This window comes from Chiroxiphia lanceolata, chromosome 2 (genome assembly GCF_009829145.1).
Source record: "Chiroxiphia lanceolata isolate bChiLan1 chromosome 2, bChiLan1.pri, whole genome shotgun sequence".
Lineage (NCBI taxonomy): Eukaryota > Metazoa > Chordata > Aves > Passeriformes > Pipridae > Chiroxiphia > Chiroxiphia lanceolata.
In genome coordinates, this window is record NC_045638.1 from 38182137 (window position 1) to 38193787 (window position 11651).

Here is an 11651-nt window from a genome sequence, read left to right on the forward strand (position 1 = left end):
TCTAGCAAAGATTTCTTTCTATATTACAAATGAATAGAAAGTGCTTCCTTCTTTTGTGACTGAGCAATAGACTCCAAAAATGGAACATGGCTCAGCAGAGATAGTCAAAGTTGATGTGCCTATGAAGCTCAGAGAATAACTTCATGTGTGACAGACCACAGCTGTTGCAAAGAAGCTGATTTATCTCAACACAAAGGGGACCAGAGGTTAGCCTTTGCTTTACATAAACAGCTGTGTCATTTGCATGGCTCAGCTGGTGGAGTAAATGGTTCTCCCTGAGTTCATTCAAAGAGTGTGAATATCTCCTGAGTTAGCCAGGCCATTATGGGACAGAAGGGTGGGAATATGTGGCTGAAATATTGAATGCCTTCTTTCAGCCTGTACTAGCAAGTCCAGCCTTCAGGAATCATGAATCCCAGAGACCAGAAGGATACTCTGGAACAAGGAAGATATACCCTTGGTCAGGTAGTACTTAAGCAAACTGGACATACATTAAGTACAGATGTATGCTTGATGTATGCTCCCACAACTGCTGAAGGAGCTGACAAATGTCATTTCCAGTCCATTCTCAACAACCTTTGATTGATCACGACAATAGGAAGAAGTGCCCAAAGACTGGAAAAAAAGCAAACTCCTCTTTTCAAGAAGAGTAAGAGGAAGGACCCAAGGAATTACCTGTCAATCAGTCTTGCCTGGTGGTGGAGAGAGTTGGGACTGTTTAACCCAGAGAAGAAAAGGCTCAGAGGGACCTTATTAATGTACATAAATAACTGAAAGACAGTGACAGAGAGGATGGAGCCAGATTCTTTTCGGTGATGTGCAGTAACAAGACAAGAGACAATGGGCAAAAAGAGTTTTTACTCTGTTTATTTCATTTGTTTTCTCAGTGAGAGACAGCTTGAATGGCCTATGTGTTTATTTCCTATCTAAACCCCAAAAACCAGCAAAACAACCATAGACTGTAAGCTTTCCACTTTTGAATGGGTAATAATTTCCGAAATCAACTCCCTTTTATGTCCTACTTTATGTCTTTGCTAGAAGCCCAGTGTTGTCTGCAATTCTTTCCAAGATGGACGTGGAGAAAACTGATGGTGTCATGGACTTTTTTTTTAAATTTAACTCAAATATTATAGAATTATGAGCCTTAAAAAGTATGTGGCATATGTCTTTTAAAGAGAAAGGGGACTTCTGTCAAAATCTGTCCCACCTCTTAAGCTTCCAACAAACCTCAGGGAGGATCAATCACTAGAAGTCACCTAGGCTCTTTGGATAAGACTCATAGACAGTTTTGGTTTTTCCTTTTAGTTGATTCAGCACATTCACCCTTTTTTTGCTTTTTTTTTTCTTTTTTTTTTTTTTTCCCCCAGAGCAGTAACAGCACATTTTTAATTTATTTTTCTCATACAATGTTATGGCATTTAATATTTCCAGTTAATTTGTACTGTTGAATACTACTTTAGATAAACCTATTTTTCAAAGGAATGTATGGGTATAAACATTGAAAACTATTTCATTAAGTCACTGACCTTTTTAAAATGAATTCCTGTTGATAAAACTGAATACCACCTAAAGGTAGAAAGAGGGGAAATAGAATTTAGATGTGTATTGGTTTCCAAGATTGACATCCAGGAAGAAAAGCAGAGGGACAGCTTACATGAAAAGCACAGGAAAGCATCCACAACAGTTCTTCTAGCTCTGAGCACTGCAATCTATGCATTTTTATTTTAGTTTAGTTTGGAATAATAGCAAATTCCCAGTGTCTGGTTAATATAAATTTCATACCTAGTAATAATGGAGTTTAGCAGTGTAATTTTATCAAAACAGTTTTTCATTTATGGAAGCACGAAACCAATGCACTTTCAAACATCCATCTTTCAATGTAAGGAAAAATATATATTGGAGTAAACCACGGAAAGCAGCAAACATTTTAACTATTTCCTCCTCATACTCCATAATCCAGCAGTTTAATTGCTCAATGAATCTGCAGATACTAAGCAGGCTGCTAGCAGTGGTCCTGATTTTATTGTCCAAGCCTTCGGGGAAAATAATCATTGCACTAATGACAACTTTTAAGGTAAACAATGTTTCTATTAAATCAAAACACCAGCATTTGGGTAGACTAGAATCTCATTTATTTACATCAATAAAATATGCACCTTAGGACATGTTAGGTCACAGCTGAGTAATGTATTGCATTTTCCAGTGTTTTTAGAAAGAATGAATAATGACAGTGGGAAGGCTTGAGTTCATTAAAGAAAAACAAATTTGGAGCAGTGCAGCTCTTTATTTAGAAAGAGTTTATGATATGAGCTGACAGTTGCTTTGTTTAGACAACTGTCATAGCTTTATTTCACTGACCAAATTTTCTGAAATCAAGCAGGGCAATATTTCTGCATGCACACCAGGTAAATGATAGCATCAACAGGATAACAACAGTTTCTAACTACGATTTAGAGAGAAACTCTAAAGTAAATATTCTTTTGAAAGGAAAGGCGTCATTTGACTTAATCTAAGCTTCTACCAAAGATTAGCTGCAAATAGAATGGCTGAAATTGAGTTGTCAAATCTCTGAGCTTTCTCTTTAGTATAGTTTCATTCTCTAGACCTTTCTTGTGCCCAAAATCCTACTTTTTCTCAAAACCATATTACAGGGTGTTTAGGTATTGAATGATCTGTGCTGTGATGCCTGATGGAAGTGACCTTCTATTTCCTTTTTCTGTAAGCAATGTTTATTCTTCTTCATTGAGGTCCAAATCTGACTCCCAGTATACAATTTCTCCTTGTTACAAAACAGTATCTTCCCAAAGCAGATTATAAAGAAAGTATTATGGAAAAGGCAGAAACCGAGAATGGGACTTTAGGAGTAGGAACAGAAGCAAATTAAATGAAATTACAAGCTATTTCAATACAGGATTTACTCAGGAAATTTTAGGGAAAAATGGTATAGATTTAGAGGACATAACTAAGCCCTCTCTCTTTCCATAGTAAGAAAATATCCTGCAAAAGCTAGTTGTAGTTCTTTCTTCCTCAGTGCTTCAAAGAACTCAAAGTCCTCCAATGGTAGCAATGTCCCCAGAGTGAGTTTTCCACAGTCAGTAAATGAATTTTTTCCTATGCTAACAGTGTGTGCTATCTAATACAGTTATTTTCCTTCCCGGTTCTTTTTGCAGAGGACATGTTTGTAGGTAGTGGCTGTTTCCTGTCCCAGACACCACAGGGCTTTGCAAGCCAACCCACCCTCCCTCATGACCCATTTTTCTGTGTGTTACTGTATGCATCAGAGAACAGAAAATTTGCATCAAAAGGCTTGCTTTGGAATGGGGGGGGGCATAGCTTTGTTGTGCCATGCTGTACTCAAACCAATTGTTAGATTAGGAAGCAGGACTGATCAGTCCTTGTAGACAGTTGTGTTCCCAGGATGCCTATATTATCCAGGAAGGTCTATGATGCTGATTTGGGCCAAATAACTTCCTAACTTTACTCTACTTCTGTTCCACTTTGAAGAATATGACACTTAAGACTTTTCCATTCCTATTTTTTATAATTCTCCTATCATTGCTGGAAGTACTTTATTTGCAAACTTTGGATCTACACACCTAGTTTTCAACTTTTCTGCAATTAACAGTTGAAGCTGACATTTTTTTCCCCTTGACTGATCACAATGCAGTTTCTAGCAGGCATAATTGCTAGAAGTCACTTATTTCACTTAACTTTCGCTTTATTTTAAAATTTGGAAACTGATCATAACTACTCCACAATACTCATGCCACATTCCTCTGGTCAACACACTATTCATAAACTATTATTGAACTTGATTGTATTTACACTACAGAAAAAAAACCACCATTAAACCAATACTTTTTATGCGTAATTTCCTACTTTCTGTTTAGCTTAACATGCACATTTTGTTTCCTTTCTTTTAATATTTATTATCATAATTTACAAAGACATGAAGTTATGTTTCCCAGGCAGTAAGGTCTCAGTAATCTCCTTTAGTATAACAAATTTTCCTTATTTAAAGAAAGTTTTACTGTCTCTTCTCCTGGATATGCAGACCTTATTCAAATTAGTTAGCTATTCCTCAACAAGACTGAAAAAAAAATAAGCAAAACAAAAAATAAAGGAGCTAAAAGTATGGATGTCTTCATCATTGTCATATTCTTAGTTTCTTTCTCTGCTTTCTTGTACTGCTTTCAAATCCTTCACTTTAAGATAGCACCCAAGATAATATTTTCTTCTGCTAGTTCAAAAATATTCTCTTTCCCTGGAGGGCATCTTACCTCTGTCCACAGTAACATAGCATTGGAATTACACTGCTTGCACTCCTCTCAAAACATTGACTATTTGCTGTTCATTTTTGTCTTTCTTTTCTACTCAAGCTTTAGGATTTTCCTTATAACCTCAAACTGGCCACTACTGCCTATTTTTCTGCTTCTACAGATTGCTTTCCAGCTCTTTGAGTGTTTCTCCTTAATGTCTATGTGGGCACACTCCTCAAACCTTTTTATATGAACATCCTAAAAACTCTGCATATGCACTTTCATCTGTAACAACTGAATGGAAGATAATTAAACTTTAATTAAAAAGAAATCGAGCCATCAAAGTGTTTATATAATGCTGGAAGTGAACCATTGGAATGGTAAATTCTTGGAATAGGCTTAAAGAGAAATTGCCCACATTTGTTTGCTTTTACTCTAATCTGATTCAAGAGAGATCAAAAAACTACAGTGTCTCATAAGCTAGACCAAACATTCCTCTGAGATATCCTCCCAAAAATTATCATAAGATAAAGAAAACAAATGTATAAATGTACTTTCCTGTGTCTTCCAAAAGAGACCACCTGAATGTACCACCTGTCAGGTCATTCTGGTCAGTAAATGAGATGTGTTTTTGAAAAAAATTCCATTGCCAAAAGCTGAAACAAAAAAATGATGCAATGAGCAACTGTTGTCAGCTTAGTGACCCCAAATGCTTCCTCTTGTCTCTATAAGTTGTAGATCCTGGTTACACTGCATTTTATGCTCCACCACACTCATCTGAGTCAATCCTACCCTGAAAAGGTAGGGTAGTGTGATTTAATAAGAGCATAAACTAAAAGCACTTCTGACATCATGGAACACTGATGTAAAGATCCCAGGTTCTTGTATCTCGGGTTTTGAACTATATTTCAGTTTTTATCTCAGAAGTGAAAAACCCAAAAATATCTCTTCTCCTTTTTCTTGTTATTAAATTAACAAAAATTAAAATATTTTCTTTAATTATTTTCTTTAATGAATCTTAGTCCTCTACAGCCACACTATATTTCCTTTATTTCCTTCCTACATGGTGTCTGTCTGAGACCCTTACTGAGATTCTGCCTGCAGAGAGTCCTCCACATTCTTTCTCTAAATCGAGAAGGACTTAGCGTCTAGAAAAAGCATAAAGTACAGCTTTTGAGCTTGAGCTGAGCCTTAAAATCAAATCTGTCTATCAACCCAGAAACAGCTATGCAAGAAATTAATTGAAACAAGCCTACCACTGTAACTGCTTATATTCTACATGGCATCCTCCATCTGCAGTATAAATCCACTCTCCCTACACACAATATTCTAAAATCCTTCTCCCTACAATTATATCAACAAAGAAATATGTCCACCTCCCTTATTGTGTGAGTCCAGTGGAAGGCTGCAATAATGACCAGGAGAATGAAGCATCTCTCCTATGAAGGCACACTTAGAGTTGAGTTGTTCAGACTGGAGAAGGCTTCAGGGAGACCTTATAGCAGCCTTCCAGTACTTAAAAGTGTTCTATAAGAAAGTATCATTATTACCCTTTATTCATAATTGTGATTGAAGATTCATTATAGAAATTCCTTCTAGTACTTGAAAGAAGCCTTCAAGAAAGACAGAGACACACTTTTTAGCAGGACCTGTTGCAATAGGACAAGGGGTAATGGCTTTAAACTAGAAGAGGGTCAATTTAGATATAAAGAGGAAGTTTTTTTACTATGAGGGAGGTGAAACACTGGAACAGGTTGCCCAGGGAGGTGGTGGATTCCCAGTCCTTGGAAACACTTAAGGTCAGGTTAGACAGGGCTCTGAGCAACTTGATCTAGCTGAAGATGTCCCTGCTCATTACAGGGGAGTTGGACTAGAGGAACTTTAAAGGTCTTTTCCAACCCAAACTATTCTGCGATTCTATGTACTAGTTAGACAAACTTGTATGTCTGCATACTATTAGTATAACAGGATAATATGTATTTTTTTTTCCCAAAATACATTCGGATGACCTGGATTGCATAAGAAATTGTAAAAATTATTACAGGTATAAGAAATTGTAGAAATCATTTTATTGTATCTCCAGTACTTTCTCTGCGTTTTAGTAAGTACATATTAATTAGTTTTACTTGATATAATTTTTTGTTGTGTTTTTCACAAAGCTCTATTTGCAGTTTCCTCGTCTAGCCTCAACTGTTTGATCCTTTCAGTGTTATATGGCTAGTAATTGATCAATTACTTTAAAAATAATAAAAAATATTGATACAGAATGTTATGTAAGTATACATACATTTTGTGGAATATTATTCAGAGTAAAAAAAAGACAATTACTATATAATTTATTTTTATTTAGCAATGAAGTGTAATATACTTGAATGTGACAATATTGAAATTTTAAACCTCTGCCAAAAAGATATTAAAAGAAATGATGACCCAAAAAGGGGAAGAAGAAGGGAAGTGAGTATAAGCTTATAGCTGTAAAATCAGATGTATGACAAAGTCTTTGAAAATTTAAGACAAAATTCAGAAGACAGACAGCTTTAGAATGTAATATTGATTTTTTAATTAATTTTTGAAATTCTGATTTTTATCAGCAAAAATAGATGGACCAGATCTTCAATATGAAAAATACTATCAAATATTGCAGATGAATTTTCATCATATTGTAAGCAAAAGTGGTGACTACTAAGTGATAAGTTCTAAATATTCATAAAACAATACAGATGGTTCAGGTTCTATCTTTGTTTAGAAGTCTAAAAAGTTGATTTCATGAACCACTACAAGTTCTCCAGAATTTTCATTTCTCTTTTCATTCCCCTGGTATTTCCTTGGTGTGCTTTGCATTTTCTTTCCTACAGGACACAGAGATTTACAGCATCTAACACTTTTAGTTAATATATTCACAGCACGTCTACAGCTGTGCTTGCACATTGTGATCTGTCCTATGGGAAGACCCCAAGACCAGCCCTAACTTTGTGTAGACATTATTATAGAGTTTTTCTGGCCAGAAAAAAAAGATCAGCTCAGCCACCGTGGTGCCCACATCTATATGGTTTGTTTTTTTGTGGAGTTTTGTGGTTTTCTACAATTTACTATTTTTTGTTTTGTTTCAGTTCACTAGCTCACTAGTGTTTCCTGATCTAAATCAGTTCAATTTAAATAGCTTAGCTCATGAGTAACTCATAATTAAATAGAGCTTTACACTTCATCGTAATCCAGTGAACTCGGAACAAGAGGATATTTTGCACCTTATTTTTTTCTACCTAACACATTGAAAGTCATATTATGAAGAATAAATTTTATTGAGCTTAAGACTGTCTTCCAATATGGACACTGATATTATTCTGTATATTTGGCATTTACAGAAAGAAAGAATATCAAAAAGCATTCCTTGTGCTTCCAAAATATTCACTGAGCTCCAACAATGCAGAACAGTATCTGTATGTGTTTAAATGAGTCACGTTTCAAAATGCTAACTGTTGTAGATAATTACTCTTTTGAAAGAGAGGAAAATCACATTATTGAATGTATTAGTAGAATGTGATCAGAAATTACATTTATATACTTTATGGGTTTATTTGAGGAGGAAAACACAAATTGGGTCAAGGACACTGATGTGCTTCTCCATTTGGTTCTTTGAAAACTAATGTTAAAAATATATATCAGGTTTTCTACTAGAACAAGCCTGTTGGGCATCCACATACACCATCACATCCTAACCCACACCCACAGAGACAGAGAACTCAGCTGCAGCCACAGGATTCGGTTAGGGTTAGGATTCAGAGGGTCACAGAGCCTGTTACTCTCAGGGACACTAGAGCTGGAATAGGTATGCAAAAGGGATCATGGAAGGGCACCAACATTGCTGCACTCACATCTTTCTAATCTGGAGCTCACATGGTGATAGGGAACTTGTGCACAGTGTCCAGACTTATTCACAGTTAGGGATATGGTTCCAACAGCCAGAAATCCCACAGTCCCAGGGACACTGGGGTAGAAAATGCATGCTTAGTGTGTTATTTCAGGGCATCAATACTGCTACGTCCATACCTTTCAAATCTGAGACACCCATGGAGATTAGGAAATCAACTGCAGCACCACAGTCACATTAGGGTCAGGGTTAGGGTTCAGAGAGCCACAGAGCTTACAGCTCCAGGGACACTGGTACTAGAAAAGGCATGCCAAAAGGATCATGGCAGGGCGCCAACATGACTGCCTCAACATTTTTCTAATCTGGGCCACCCATGGTGATGGGGACCTCAGGTGCAGCACTAATATTCTATTTTGCTTAAGGTTAGGGTTCTGAGAACCACAGAGCCTGTAAGCACATGGCATCATCAGCTCCAAGTCCACCCAAGCAATTCAAACCTTTGTCCTTGGATTCTGTACCTCATTAGGCCAGTCCAGTGTTATTCCAACAGTTTGCCACTGCTTCATATTTACATATGTGAAAAGGGACTCTCTTTTTCCAGAAAAGACCTGGAAAACTCATAATCACATTCAAATAGGTCTTGTCCGCTCAGTTTTTACTTCCCATCATACCCTTCTTGTCAGCATAAGTGAGCAAGTTAAACCATAGTTGATTACTAAGTATCATACTTAGCCGTTCTCCAAATTGACTTCATGAATATCAGTACATTCATCTGTTCACCTAATCTATCAAATTAAATAATTAGGACATGATGCATTCAAAATAGCCCAATCAATGGAGTCAAAAAAAGGACATGATCTTTCAGTGTCTTTCTTCAACTGCTGAAAGCAGAAAAGTCTATGTTGAGAAGCATGGCTGCTCTCTGTTTACTAATTAATATGCCTGGTTTTGGGCCAAATGCACACTGGAATGCAATTATTGGTCTTTTTCCCAAAGTCACCTGAAACTAAACATGCTTTTTACCACACATCTAAAAGGCAAAAATTATTTCCAGTGCCTCACAGCCCAGTTTACCTGGGAGTGAAAAAGTTTCATGCTGATGAAACTCCTTATGCATTCTTGACTGGCATGTGCATGTCTACATATGCAAATTGGAACAAAAGACAGGAAAAGGATAACTGGAGAACCACATTCAGCCTACTGCAATTACAATTAAAAAAGGGGTAGAGGGTTACTCCAAACGGGTCGACAGAATATTGATCTACCCAAGTTTTGAGTCTCAGTCTTTTTGTATACACAGCATCTTAAATTACAGGGACAATCCTTGATTAATTCTGATTTTCTCTGTGTTAATTCTAAAGCCTACATTAGGAATCTCTTCAAAGTAACAACTTCCAAGCAGCAGTGACAGGTTCAGATTTACACAGAAATGTCTCAATCCTGTAACTGATATCCCTAAATAATGGTATGTACCAAGTTTGGTTGAGCCTTAGGTGTTGCTAAAATTGGAGAAATAGAGAACAAAGAGAATCATCTCAAGATCAATCCATCTTCCATTCTGATCAGTGTGCAGATAGGAGGCATTAGAGTGAGAGGAAGGCAGCATGAGAAAAGACCCATGTGGTTTCTCTCCCACTCTTTTTCTTTTTTGAGAAGTATATGAAATCTTCAATCATAGCAACTGGAGGAAGATTATTTTAAAGAAACTAGTGTTGCACAGTACCTATTCTAAAACATGTCTTATATTACCAACTTCTTTACCATATTGCCATTAATTATCATAACACTGGTCTCCTCTGCAGCCACGTGATTCAGCAGAATCAGTAAAAACCTGAACCTTTAGTTATTTAACAGTAAGAATCAGTGTCTCTTGTGAAATAATTAAAACAATCAAAAATTGAGCAACTGATTGTCTCCAAGATGTGAAGACCTAATTGAATAAAAAATATGCTGTTCTTAAAACATTTGTCTGATCCTGTTTAGCTTATCTCAGCAGTTCATTGGTGAACTGTTTAGTTATTAAGGTCACATATCAAAATCATATAAATGTTTCCCTTTCCAGATTTCTAAGGTAAGACTGACTAACATTTCTACAGTAATATAATTTTTCATTGAGCTAATCAGAACTTTAAACCATCCACAGCTAATTTAATAGTAAGAGCCAAAACTTCAAATAAAATATAAACATTAATCTATTTATGGTAATAAAGACTTACCAGTAAATTGGCAGTTAAGGGTTTTATTTAGTTTACTCTGTCTGTGATTATACTGTGTATATTCAGAGTATAGAGATATCAAATAAACCTCTGAATTCCTAATCATATGGATAAGAGTCCTTACATTAGGTTAACATATCAGCATTCAAAGCCAACCACAAAATGTCTCATTCTGGTGTCTGAAGATTTTGAAATTCTATTTTCGCTGTAATGTAATTACAGAAAATCACACATACTTAGAAGAAAGCATGTACTAGGTTCAGTCTCCAAAAGGCACTTATGTACCTAATTTCAAGTAAATTAAGCAGGTATCAGGTATTTACATACCTTTGTGGATCTAGGACTAAACTGCTTTCAATTTTATTCTGCCAATGAAATGAACAACAGCAGCATGTTCTGGGCCCTGTAGCATAGTTGTAGCTATTGTCATAGGAGATCTTTCTGCCTGAAAGTATGTGCTGAACTTTACCCATGGGATTGGTCTTGTAGAGAGAGAAAAAAAAGTAATACCAGAAGATAATTATTTAACCATCTGATGTGACTGCAAGAATGATGAGGAGGGAGTGGGACAGCTGCAAGTGCCTCCACTTGCTTTGTTACTCTCAGCACCCACAGGGAACCTGGTGTGCTTGGTTCCAGCAACCATGCCTTGGTCCTTCCTGTTTTGCTGCCTCACCTTCCTACTCAGCAATATGCCAAGCCCTGTAGGAAAGCTGTTGAGGGAAAACCAGAAAGAAACAGCTGTTTTGCGGGGTAGCTGAAAAGATACAACTGCTTCTACAAGAGCCAAGGCGTTCCTGGGGAAGGGGGATATGTGGCTGCCACCACTGCGAATTCAGGAGCATCTGTTCACGTTGAAAGGCATACTCTACTCTGGGCAAGGGACCCAGTCCCTCATCCCAGCAGCTACATCCTTACTGAAGTATTACAGACTGTCACAGGAAGAAGAAATTAAAATGGTGTTACCATTCAGGCATACATCTGTGGTGAATTGAACAAAGAATAAACTTTCAGTTAGAAAGATATAGAGATCTGTTGAAGACTGGACCAAAACAAACCAAATTTTCATTAACACAATAGAGCACAGACTTGAAAGTGCTGACTGTGCTTGTCTAACATTTTATGCACAATATTCAACTGGAAACAAGACGGCATCATGTTGCTGCACCTTCATTTAGAGGTCCTAGCTTCAGAGGGATTTTATGGCTGTGATCCCACTCACCTACCTACATTGGTAATTGGGTGCATTTTTCACTAAAATCATCTGCTTTGATAAATAACATAAGAGAGATTAAATTAGAGTTCAGC

The 11651-nt window shown here is 36.7% G+C and overlaps 1 long non-coding RNA gene across 1 annotated transcript in view; it reads right to left on the reverse strand.

The window, feature by feature from the left end:
* Positions 1-10781, reverse strand: part of LOC116783195 — a 96489-nt gene extending 85708 nt beyond the window's left edge. The window contains exon 1 of the long non-coding RNA XR_004355558.1: positions 10671-10781. This is a non-coding gene — a long non-coding RNA (uncharacterized LOC116783195). The remainder of the gene's footprint in view (positions 1-10670) is intronic.
* Positions 10782-11651: the final 870 nt, after the last annotated feature.